Raw genomic sequence first — 13,357 nt, 5'->3', positions numbered from 1 at the left:
CAGCGTGCGCGCTCGCTGTTGATAAGGTGGATTTAAAAGAAGAAACAATACAAAAATCAAAGAGAACTTATGTTCTTATCACACTATGCAAATTAGTCTATTTATAGTTTCTTTTGTGAGACGCAGTTGTCATGGTTGCTTTTTTCTCCCTAAAAGATCTAACGCTCCGAGTTGATGAGAAAAAAAGAACCATGCCTGACGCTAAACTTTTAGACGTATATAGATACTGTACATGCAACTGTGTCTCTTTATATAAAGAGACAAGAAGGGAATATTTTTAATTTCGTCCCACCAGAGACGTTTTGAGCTATTTTGACAAAAAAGCTGGAATGAAACGCACGTATTGCTGTTCAAGTATAGACATATACAAGCATGCTCAAAGCTACTGTACATGGAAGAACACACAAAAACACACTGAGCAAACTCTCTGTTTGACTTTCTCTCCCACCTACACACACGCACACACACACACACTCACACACACACACACACACACACACAAAGAAGAAATTACTTTGAACTTGGTGTCAGGCTGCGTGAATGCAGCTGAGAGCTACGGGGTCACGAAGCTCTTTGAGAGGTGAGATGAGGTCCCGCCTTTCCTCCGCTGTCTGTCGCTGCTCTGATGTGCTGATGACCGATGGGGTCAACGTGGTTGTGGTACACGTTAGACCGCCAAGCTTCACCCGCAAGGCTCTCTTTGTTATGGAAGGCACTTTGTCACTGCCACACTTAAGTAGTTTTGGCATTCTTCAAAATCTGAATTAATTTCATATGATGGAGAGAAATTAAGTGGTGTGTGATTTATTGATCTTTGCCTATTAATCCTTAACGATTCCCCGATCAGACAAAAAAGGGTTTGATGAAGAAATTCAACTATGTAATATGGCGATTACTCTGGAATTGAATATAAATGAACAAAGACCTTTAATTAAAGAACTTTAATAAACAGACACACAATCAAACTGATGACTTAATTGATTCTAAGTTTGGCTTTTCATTCCAGGTTTGGTTAGCAGAGCTGGAATCTCTGCCAAGATGTTTAATCATGTTTAATAAATTGCGGCTGGCAGGACTGTATCTAATCTATCAATAGACCCACATCATTACTAAGTGATTTGCATCTGGAAAGAGTCCAAGCGTGGACGCTCCTATTGAACTGAGCTGAAATTCTCTGTGAAAACAAATCGCCGCCTTATCTCACACATTACCTAGCGAGGGATGAAAATGTGATTAGAAATAACAGACCTCTCCTATAATGCATTATCTATTGTTAGGAGTTTAAAATAAACCCAAATCGCCTCCGTTTCAGCAAAACTGTAAGCATGCAAATAACCGATTTCCCAGAACAATGTTGTCGAATAAAAACACAAGGCTGAAGATTAGCCGCTGCAAAACAAAGAGAGGGCCATTAAAAAGCTTGCATATGTGTTCATCTGCAACCCCCTAAACACACACATGCAGGCGCGCACACACACACACACACACACACACACGCTGATTAATTGTATTCCTCATTCATTGTGAGGTCGCCTGCTGCTAATTAAGGCAGGCATGGTTTGCGTACTGTATTATTCCATTTCTTCATGGGGCAGCACCAAAAGAACAAGGTGTAATTTTGGGATGAGAAAGGAGACATTTTGAAGGTGCTGGAAGTGGTGGAGCTGACAGTTGTTCTAAAACGCTTTCATTCTGTGCCAAATGAAAAAACAAAACCTAATAAGACATCTCTGGTGTTTTGGGCTTGATTCTTGGCATGAAGACAATACTGTAAATTTAATGAAGAGATTAGCTTTACAGTTCTGCTATCACCATCAGTGTGTTTGGTTTTCAGCTCTAAAATTGATTTGGAAAAGATTCAGATACTTTTGACTACATGTTTATTTGTTTATCTGTAATTAGAGTCCAACCAGATTGATCCTTGGTACACTTTGGAACGCACTGAAACTGCATGGCATTAAAACCATGGCTGACCAGTGGAGAAATCTTGCAAGGTCTCTATTGTTACGACCCAAGAGTGTCCAGGGGCAAGGGAAGCAACACAGACCAAGTCACAACCAAGGTATTGGAAAAGAAAACTGGAGTTCATTAGTGACAACAACAACAACAAAAAAACGGGCTACCAGGGCTGGAGAAAACACTCAGTTAAGGAGGAGACCAAAAAAAAAAAAAACTGGCGGTAAAAAACCAGCCAAGAGGAGCTACTGCTCAACAGGGAGTCCCACTGAGAGAGGCTGAGGGTGACGACAAATCTAAAAAAGAATAAAACTAAAACACAACGAGGCACCTACCGTTCAAATCCCCCCTTCTGCTTTTTTGTCTCCATGCAACACAATCACCAGTAATAAAATTAAAAAAGAAACAAAAAACACAATCTTACCCCCCTGCTCTACCTCTCCTTGCCAAAAAAGAAACCATGGTGACCGTCACCCAGTAAACTAGTGTGTCTAAACAAACAAAAGACCTACGTGAAAAACAACTAAAGCTAGTGCCTTGACGTTCCCAGGGTCTCCTCTTATGAAGACTACTTCAATCAGTGACAAATGTCTAAACTAGCGAGTGCACGGTGGGGTGGACAGTTGGCACTACTTATACAGTCGCCGCCGCTGGGGACTCCAAGCAGTGTTTAAAAACATCTGGCGCGAGTGGCTGACGAGCTCCGATTGGTGGGAAGTGCTGACACACCAGGCAGGGGAAGACTGGGCTGCAATCCAGGTGGGCGGACTAGAGATGTGGCTCCTCGAGACTTCCCTCGGGGAAAACAAAAGAGTGGTTAATAAAAAGGAAATGAGACACAGGTGCTGGCGAGTTTTCCCCATTTCCAAACTCGGCCAGACGACGTAGGGAAGACACACGAAAAAATGTCCAGCAAATACAACTCTATCAAGCCCGAGACGTATTCTGAGATCCAAGATGGTGGACTGGACTTGGAGCAAATCTTACAGTTGTTTGAGAATAGAAATCTGGTTGGACTCAAATTAACCTCCAAAACTGAAACTGATAGATTATCAACAACCAACAGAGCCTCGCCTCAGTTCGAGCTGTCCAGGTCATGTAGTCAACGTCAGCTTGCAACTCTGCGCTATGTTAAGTGAAGATGGCCAGATCCAAGTCAGCCCACATCAGCTGAAGACCTGTTAAATTAACATCAGTCAACATCAGCCAATTTAAGCTGTTTCAGTCTTGTCTTGCTTCCTCTGTCTCCACTTATCTTACTTGATGTCACTGGACTCTACTGGGGTCTTTGCTTCTCTCCCCTGCCTTTGACCTCTCACCCTTCATACCCGTATTAACATACAGAACACATACTTCCTCATAATCAAGACATACAAGTCGTATCGGACAGGCAGTACATACAAAACAGCAACTACCAGAGATGTTGGGAAGGTTTTTTTTTTCTATTTCTTTTCCGTATGGGAATATGTTAGAGAGAGGCGAAAATCACAGTCTTCAGACGAAAAGCACAAAATCAAAACGGTGACAGGCGAAGGAAGATGAAACATTTTTCCCGTAGATATGGAAAGTCTGTCCTTGTCGCTCTTATCAAGAGTTCTCGCAAAAGTTCACAGTTCTTTTTTCTTCTTCTTCTTTTTTTCCCTACAGAATCAAGCCAAGACACTTTCAGGTGATTGGGCATCCAGCTGAGTTCGGCTGGAAACACTTACCATATGTATGGGATCTTATAGTCGAGAAAATGCTCTTTTTTTCCTGCTGACTGCAAGCATCAAATCTGTGTTGACACTCTTTCTTTGCACCTCCACAGTGTGAGTGTACACATATGTGTGTGTATTTTTTTATGCCATATGTAAATACAGTGTTTAAAATGTTTTTATGCCCACATTAATATAAAGATATATATTTATATATAAATGAGGGGATAGAAAGTTCTCTGTTAGATTTCTAAATTTTGCAGTCATGCTCACATCCTATTGCAGGCAAGCAACAGCTGGCAGGACTGTGGTGTTGTGGCTGATTTCGTCCGGCGATGTTTGCTAAGAAGTAATTGTGTTTTAACCTGGAGAGAAAGTGAATATAATAGCCATGCAGGCAAACAAATTAAAGTCACCTTGCTGGTTGGCAGATGACTCTATTTGTCTTATGTCCAGATGGAGTTCCAAGAAAATAAATTGGCCTGCGATGCTGGAGGATTGGATGCATGCTTTTGTGTAGATTCGGTGTGTGTGTGTGTGTGTGTGTGTGTTTGTGCGCGCGCATTCAACTGTTTGCTCGGCTCTCTGTTTGTCTGTCTTTCCACCTGTCTGTCTACCTGTTTATCCCCTCAACAGCTGCCTGTCTGCTTCCTCATATATCAGCCTGTCTGTTTTTTTGCATGGTAGCAGATGTTTCTATGCTGCAGGTCTTTATATCAGGAGGTGCAGCAGAGGAGAAAGCGTTCAAGTGGATTAGGGCGTCCATACGTTCACCTGAGCATTGGATCATCTACTGATGCCTGCGGCGGCTTGGTACGCTTTCATGATATGCATTCATTAGCACCCACAAAAGATCCGCCATGCTGATCCCTTCTCAAATGAAGCCCTATTTCATTTCCCCCTGATTTTCAACACTTGATGTTTATATAAAACATTATTCAATAAAGTGTTCATTCACTGTCAATTTCTGCTGGCACGTGCCAACTCTGTGCATGAGAAAATGTTTTGGCTACAGCGAGGTGGCAAGTGATTACCCGGAGTGCTTTGGGAAGTTAATGCTCATAGTCTGCGCAGCGGGATTCGGTGATGACAGAGGAAGAGCCTCGGGGCGAGCATCTCTTCGCTGCCATCTCACTTTCAATGTTTCTGACAACACGTTTACCCGACAGATGGCTCCAATGCACACAGAGACACTGCAAGGCTATGAAGACGTGCGTGGGCTGAGGCAACACAACGATGTGCTGAGAATCCAAAAAAGAGCTGGTGTGAATAGATAAAATCGACTAATGGGATCTGGCCAGTAACCGGTCGGCAATGCATGGTCAAATACCGCCAATGTCATTAGAACACAAACCATCAAATGTTCTCAATGACTTTGTCGTATTCACTTATTTAATGCAATGGAATATAGTGAGTCGAAAGGAATGCTGAAATCTTGAAAAGTTCAAATGATGTATCGTGGCTCATATCCACTGGAGGAATAACAGAAATATGAAATATGTGTAGTATCAGGAGTATAGAATAGAAAGAGTGTGTGTGTGTGTGTGTGTGTGTGTGTGGGGAGGGGATAAGACTAGATGACACCTTGGTCTCATACTGCTGCTCATTCTGTCAAGTGATGCCTAAAGTATTTTTCTTTGCATATCAAAGAAGAAGAGTTCAACATTGGATTCAGGCCACTGAAATGACACACAGCACGATGTCAGAATATGACTTACTGAGTAGTTCAGCGGGATAGAAGAGGTGTTTTTTGTGTGTGAGAGTGTGTGTGTGTGTGTGTGTGTGTGTGAGAGAGCGAGAGAGAGCAAAAGAGAGAGAGAGGAAGTCTGAGAGAGAAAAAAGCAAATAACTATTCTGAAATGGCAACACAATAATCAGTCTTACAGAGGCCCAAGCCTCAACTGAATAATCTAACATTGGTGACTCTTAGATATATGATTTAAAAAAAAAAACAACCTGTGCATAACAATTTCTGTTATTCTGTTTCATCCATCATGCAGGTTAAATAATGTGATTTTGATCAATTCCACAACCATAGAGTACCGCTGAGTTTCACCATGATTTCAATATCAAAGCTGAATGTTATTGATTCAGAGGGTTTATGATCTTTCAAGCCACAAAAACATTTCAAATGAGAGTTATGTTTGTTTATGGAAATAGAAGTGCTTCTCTGACCAGGCCTCTCAGAAGCAGCTAATCTGAACTTCTTAAATCTGTGTTGTAGCTACTGTCCATGTCCACAAGTGCTGGCAGATTCACCATCAGGAGGTGGAGGTTGAGGTTATCAATTATGATTTTTGTTGACTTGTCAGCGTGACAAAATGCTACAAAAGTATGATGTGCTAATAATAAGAAGAAGACGTAGCAGCTCCTTTTCTTCTTGCATCTAAGTCTAAATTCGTATTACTATTCAATCTGTTGAATGGAGTTCGTCTTGTGTGTGGAAGGCTACCAGAAAACTCCAGCTTTTCTTTCCAACAGTGAAGCTAGTTTGAAATAAATTGATTTGAATTTACAGTTGCTCCTTCTGCTCAGTGTGAGAAATCCAGCATATTTTCGGAGTTGCCAGAGTGAATATCTGTCTTTGTGAAATCAAATAACGTTGACTACTCTGTGTGTGTGTGTGTGTGTGTGTGTGTGTGTGTGTGTGTGTGCGCGCATGTGTGTGTCTGAATGGGTGAATAACCACAGTGAATGTCACACCCATCAAAGTGCAAAGGTAATGATGCACTGTCACTGGCGTCGCTACTAGGCGATAACCTGGGTGTCCACTTACCTACACACACACACACACACACACACACACACACACACACACACACACACACACAGAGTCCCTCAGGCTGCCTTTCCCACTAACCTGCCATCCTTTCACAGGGCCCAGTGGAGCGTGCTGGTGTGACTGCTTTCCAGCTCCACTGATGGAGGAAACTGTTGCACTGAGGAGAGAAGTACAAAGGGAGACGGCGGGTGGCGGCGGTGTTAAAGGTTAGGAGCTGAACATCCATAAGCAGAGATAATAATCGCCCGTGGGTATTTGAATTATTTTGATGTAGTTTCATATTGGAGTTCACCTTCAGCTTGCGGTGCTCTTTGTGGAGTTTGTGATGTTTTGGCCTTGTTTTTTAAAGCTGCATCTTTTGTTTATACTGATAGATGGCCCAGTGTACTGTCCAATAATGGCCACCACACCAGGGAGCTGTAATATTCATACAACATACTCTATGTCCACCTTATGTAATTTGCTATATATGTACATGTTAAATTTCTCCTTTCAACACACTTTAAGGGATATTTGTTTCTGATAATAATGAAATATTCATCTTTATGTAAAACTGACTATGCAGTGGAGTTACTGCAACCTCAAGAAAATAAGCTGGTTGTCAAGAAAGCAGAATATAGCTGGTCGATTCCTTCTCCCACACGCCGTCTGTGGCCACCGGCTTTCTATCTGATTCATTTGTTCATTATTTCAACTCAAGCAGGTTTTAAATTTCATGATTCTCATGATCCACACCAACACTCACAGGGGGATTTACCGTACTCACTTTACCAGTCAAAACAATGCCCCCACATTTATAAACTACACCACATGTGAGCATGTGTGTGTGTTTTTTATGTACATTTACATGTACATGCGTGATCAATGCACACACGTGTATTTGCGTTTCTATTTTTGCAACGTACTGTTAGAGCGTGTCTTCTCAGCAAGAGGACAAAAACAAGTAACATTCAGCTTGTGTTGTCACAGAAATAGAAAAAAAAATAGAGCTTCACTGACCACGTGCGATAATTACTTGTGGCACATTATAATTTCTATGATTGTTCTACCGTGTCCTCCGGCTGCACACAGCTATCGCTGAAGTTTGAGTGGCGGCTGTAAATGTTCTACCTCACTCCATTTCACCATCACTGTTCACATCTCCTTGGTTATTTGCACAGTGGATGCACTTTACATGCTACGTTGCACGGAAGTAGTGACACATAAAAGATTCAATGAGCTCCAGGAACTTTAACTTTATGAACTGTGTTACTGCAACTCTGCTTTTGATTTCTGTTGTTTATTTGGTCCAGCTTATTGTGATGTTGTTCACAAATCCTTTACATAAAGCTAAAAATTTAAAGCTCACAAACATATTCAAATTATTAAAAAAAAAAAACAACAACAAAAAAACAAACGAAAGGAACTTCATACGTACCATATAATTGTAATGGTATTTTTCTATAAATGTGAATCATTCATTCATACAAAAATGTTCAAAATGAAAAAAATAAAGTATGGCATCAATATATGAATTGCTTACAATAGTCATGAAATTAATAAAATACTAATCAAATATTTGTGACATTTTTAAATAAATTCTACATTTGCTCTCATTCGGTCTGTGTCTGCAAGTAAACAAATCATGCATGAATTGCTTGAAAACACACGGCCCGCTTGCAGATGAAGATACGGAACAGTAACTCCATTGACTGTAATATATATATTTGCATTTTATCAGCATGCAGCGTCAGTCTAGTGTTTCCATTTCCAAACACAAGATGCTTTCTTCCACTGTGGTCAGATTCATGTTCTATTAGCCTCCTCTGTCCTGCTTCCAGCATGACTAAATGAGCTTCTATATTGGTTAACAGGGCTGAAAACATTCCCCATTAAGGTAAACAAGATTGTCCAATCTACCACATGACTCTGCCCCCAGCCAAATTAAGACACTCATTTGCATAAACGAGATGGATGAGATAGGAGGAAAATACTTTGCTCTGTGGAAAATAAGAGCACTGTTAGACGAAGTGGGAATCTCAGATGAGATGTCGCAGCCTATTAGAACGGCCATGCTTCATCATTTTTTTCCCCCTGTAATAACTTTTAAATGTTTAGAGTTCTTGATAAAAGGCTCCGACTTATAAAAATGCATAGTGTGATTGTGAAACGCAAGTTAGGGGAGTGCATTTTGTTCCCCTAATGGCTCGTTCGTTAACAAACCAGAGCGGTAAGATTACGTATGTGATTTTACTGTAATTACATTCAAATGAATTATGCATTTTCTCTTACTTTAGTTGAGATTTTTAAAGTTTGAGATTTCAACAATGGGCTGGCAAGAAAGCTAAACACAGAGAGAGGTTATTGAATAACTTGCATCAAAACTGTAATATTCACCAACAGACTTTGTCCTCACTTACCCACTCTCTGAATGGCAGACACACACACACACAAACACACACAGTAAGGTTTGTTTGTGTACTAAAAACAGCACCACAATTTAGTGCAATCAGACCCTGTGTATGGGCCGGGTCACCTGGGGCGCTCTGTGTGTGCTCCTACCCCGCGGTGAAATTGCTGTCAACACTTTTCCCCTCCTTTCAGTGTTGGTAGACTCTGGTAAGCAGCAGCCGTGTTCTGTCCATAATCCACCCCTCCTCCACTCAGAGGTGCACCGTTCTACCGCTCCACATTTACTACCCTCGTTTCTTCAGTGCGCATGGAGAAAACGGTTGTTGTTTTCCTTATGTCGCTACCTTTCTCTCTGTACCTTGTCTTTCATTTCTGTGTTTATCTCACTTGGTTGGACTTGACTGCACAAAACCAGGAGTCCAGGGGTAAATTGGTTTTTACAGCTTGCTTTAGTTTGCGGGGAAATTAGAGTAGAGACTGTTGTAAATCTATGACATTTCTTTGTTACACTGCCTCTCTCGCTGAATAGAAAATGCCACATCTCTGCAGGCAGAAGTGTATCCAGTGCTATTTCAATAAAGGAATGCTGAGAGATGTCTGACATTTAAATCAAAGAAGCGTTTTGACCAAAAATGTATTACATATGACTTCCTTGTATTCTGAAGAGACAACTAAATTGCTGCGAACTTTGTCTGAACAACCTATACAATCTTGTGGGTTTGTCACAGCCGAGCGTGAGAGTGACTCATTGACATAGACCATTAGGGAGATAATGTACAGCAGACGGTTGCCACGGAGAGATAAATAGAGAAAGAGAGTGAGGGGTAGAGAGATCTCCACTTTGCATAAAAACCCCTGGGCGAGAGGAGAAGTGGTGTCATGAATAATGCATTTATGCTTAATTTACAGCCAAACTTTAAATAGCGCTGAAACACAGGAGATGCCACTGTATGAAAATCCATCTCGTTACATTATTTGCTTAACGAATATGCTTTGAATCTGTGATCCCGCGGTGTAATTAAACCGCCTCTGATTAACTGAATCATTTCATATCTCGCGCACGTCTTCTTTTGTATTCTGACAACCTATAATTGAGATACGGTTGTTATTTTTTTCCATTTTCTTCTTCTGGAACTTTTCATGTCCACGAGCACACACACACACACACACACACACACACACACACACACACACACACACACACACACACACACACACACACACACAAGCTCAAATGACCTGCCAAGATAAGTACGACGGTCCAGTAATGGCGGAGTTGTTTAATGACAATCTGCCTTTAGGCTATTACAGGTTGTACAAGCAACACCACCAAAATCAATGCTCGCTGTAAGGCTGGCAGTAAACTTTGAGAATACATTAAAGGTTATGAATCATAATGAAATATAAAAGTGAATGATGTTGATTGTGTTTGTCCAGTACAATCCAAATGAACACTCACTGAGGTGTCAGGATATTAGTGTAAAGCAGAAGTACGTCACTTAGGAATCATGCACATGGTGCCATGAGACAGTGATTCTGTAATAATCAGCGATGATACAGCACAATATCTATGTACATGAAGAAGTGATACCCTTAAAAAAACAGGAAGTGTGTATTTCTGTTCGGCACTGTGGTGTCAGCTTGACAACGATGATCCTCTTCTTTGGTCTGTGTGCGGAATGAAGTCTGGACTCAGAAACATGGTTGTGGCATCACTGACTTGTTGAACGGTGACTTAATTTCCCCTTCTGTGCAACCCTGGAGGTTTCAAACTGATCCCAAGTCTTCAAGGTACATGTTTGCCAGGCTTTGAAAATGGCTGAGCTGCGTGAATGGGAGGTGTGAGCACAGTCAATGTTATTCATTTCTAGAGCGGCTCTAGCCTCAGAAGTCGATTCAAGTTCAGGACTGACACCGTCTGCATGAAAGTCTTCTCCACTTTCACTTGTGCGCCTGTGGTAACTTCTGTTACGGGATGATGGAAGCATGCAAAAACATAAATGTGATAATGGGGAGCTGATAGCAGCATGCGCAGCCTACCGTCACCCTTCCTCAGCTCCTCTCCTTTATGGTAATGAGGCGATGAATGGCAGTATGTCTACAGGCAGGGGAAGCAGACGCGGCATGCAGCTGTGGACGCCTACGCATGTTTCTTCCCGTCCCTCAGGCTACCACCTGGGGGCCTGGTACTCAAATGGCACAGAGGAGGAGAAGGGGGAGTTGGGCAGCGTAGATTGGTAGAGATTCTGATATCCTACAGTGGCAGCAGGAAGGAGGAGATAGGTGGAGGAGGAGGAGGTGTGACCTGAGTTAGTTAATCTGCACCTTTACTTTTTGAGTGATAAAACAATATGTGAACTTAATTGTCTTGTAATTTATTCTAATGTCTGAGCGAAAGGAACATAGGGAAGGAGGACATCCGGCTACCAAACGAACACTGTGTTCCTATTTAAGACAGCATGCTCTCATTTATTTAAGCTTGATCCAATTAAAATGATGGATGCTGTCAGAACTCCAATTGAATTTAAAGCTGCAGGAAAGTTTCAATTCTTTACCTCACTGTCATTTGTCATCAAATCAAGCTTTTCCATTTCTAAAAAGTCAAACAAATACATGACAAAATCTGTCTTTGGCCTTCACGCAATGGGAACAATACACGTCTATCGGCTCCTGCCAGCAGGATGACATCATCTGTTGAAAATTATAACTCTGCGGTTAAACTTAGTATAAATTCAAGCACAAAAAAAAGAAGAAAGAAAGACTTGGTTCGGTTTATAAGGAAAGATCATGGCTGTGGTAAAAATTTCTTCTTAAGGTCAGGAGCCTTGTTGTCATGGTTACAATAACATCCATGTGGTTTCAGGATTCAGGGACAGTCTAGTTTAAAAGAATAATAATGTGGATCCATGGTCGGAAACAAGAAATGAACAAGGATGCCCTGTATTACACTGATGTTTCATAGATTCATTTACGTCGCTGTCTTCCTCTATACGTGGTTTGGTCACTATGATGTCATCTGATTACCTCATGTGTTTACTGCGGTTGCAGCGGGCTGGTGCTGCTTGTTGTTTTGCAACTCCAGATTGAATGAACGATCTTGTCATCTCTCGTGGATCATCATTTACTGTGATGCTCCAAAATCGGGTGTGTTCACTTCATATTCTCTCAGGTGAGACACAGGAGTACCTGCGTTCACACCTTTCCAGGGTTAATTTGAATTTTGGCACTTTAGTAAATCCTGACAATTACTATTTTACAAAGGGAGGGATAACACTGGTGACAATTTTGAGAAATTTTGCCTTGCGCCTCAAACGGTCACAAACAAGTTTTTTGAGGTGACGAAGACATTTTTTCCCTGAAAAACGAGGCTTGTTGAGGGTTTTGTGAGTGTATTGACATCGGCATCGGTGTATCAGCAAAACTTTAGATCTGGAAGAATAGATTTCCACTTCTCCTCCCCTGTGCTGTTGTAGCTGCTCTGCAACATGGTGAGATTTGTTTTGTGTGTGTGTGTGTGTGTGTGTGTGTGTTGGGGGGGTTAATTAAAGGTCTGATCTGAAAAGAAAAAGACGGAAAGAGAGGGTATGAGGGAAACAGGAATGAAAAGGAGAAGGTTCAGTAAAAAATAAGTAAATGCAGCAACGATGGAAAAACACATTTCACGTTACTCACTTCAAGTGAGTTTCTTTTGTCTAATCATAAGACAAATTTGACAGTAATACTGTTGCAAATACTGTTTTTGTATCATTTGTGTCTTCGTCCAGTCAGGTTTAAGTATGGCGTGTGTTGATGTCGGCCACAGGAGAAGAACTCGGCAATAATTCAGGCAGAACTCCAATGTTGAGTTTGCATTAGCTGATTAACATCACGTCATTAATGCGTCACAATCACTCGCTCATTCATCAGCAGTAATGCTCAATCACATTCATCCTTCTTGCTATTACTAAACACTCAGTACACGCACACAGCTGCTGCTAGTCTGAGAGCTCCCTCAAAGAGGAAAAGTCATTCCTGATGAATCTAATTGTATAAAACATTGGTTGGCATATTCTGACAAACATATAGAGAGAGAGAGATGGATGCGGAGACTCATGCGGCGTGTCAGATTGGTCTCTTTGTATCTCCATCGCCTTTTTCCAAAAGTTTCTCTGTACAATCACAGTTTATAGCTCAACTCCAGGAACATTGGAGAGTTCAAAAGTTTATCAATCAGCATTCTGGCATCGTCTGGCTCTTCTTGCTCCTGCAGTGAGAAGCTGCATGTGGAGGTTACACTTGTCGTGCCCTTTTTCTTATAGTATTTCATATATATATATATATATATATATATATAATTTTTTTTTTTTTTTTTGCCAATATCTTTTTTTTTTTTTTTTGAGGCAGACAGCAGAGCTAAAACAAATGGGAGCCACTGGATAAACGTGACCTTGGACAGAAGTTACTCGCAGTTTGCTCAAACTCGTGTTAATTTTGGCAACAGCCATGAGCCAGAGGCAGGATGGTTTTGGGTTGCCTGTGCAACGGGTTCTTGTTA

The 13,357-nt window shown here is 41.3% G+C and overlaps 1 protein-coding gene across 4 annotated transcripts in view; it reads left to right on the top strand.

Moving 5' to 3' along the window:
- triqk (triple QxxK/R motif containing) overlaps positions 1 to 13,357 on the top strand; it is a 169,989-nt gene that overhangs the window by 106,185 nt on the left and 50,447 nt on the right. For all 4 annotated transcript variants that reach the window (XM_086194042.1, XM_086194040.1, XM_086194043.1 and 1 more), the window contains exon 2: positions 6,528 to 6,638. The gene's annotated coding sequence lies outside the window, so the exon portion shown is untranslated. The remainder of the gene's footprint in view (positions 1 to 6,527; positions 6,639 to 13,357) is intronic.

This window comes from Aulostomus chinensis, chromosome 22 (assembly GCF_037954235.1).
Source record: "Aulostomus chinensis isolate RoL2024-O1b breed Wild chromosome 22, RoL_Achi_v1.0, whole genome shotgun sequence".
NCBI classification, from domain to species: Eukaryota; Metazoa; Chordata; class Actinopteri; order Syngnathiformes; family Aulostomidae; genus Aulostomus; species Aulostomus chinensis.
The sequence above is the reverse complement of the archived record's forward strand: the minus strand, read 5'-3'. Positions and strand labels throughout refer to the sequence as shown.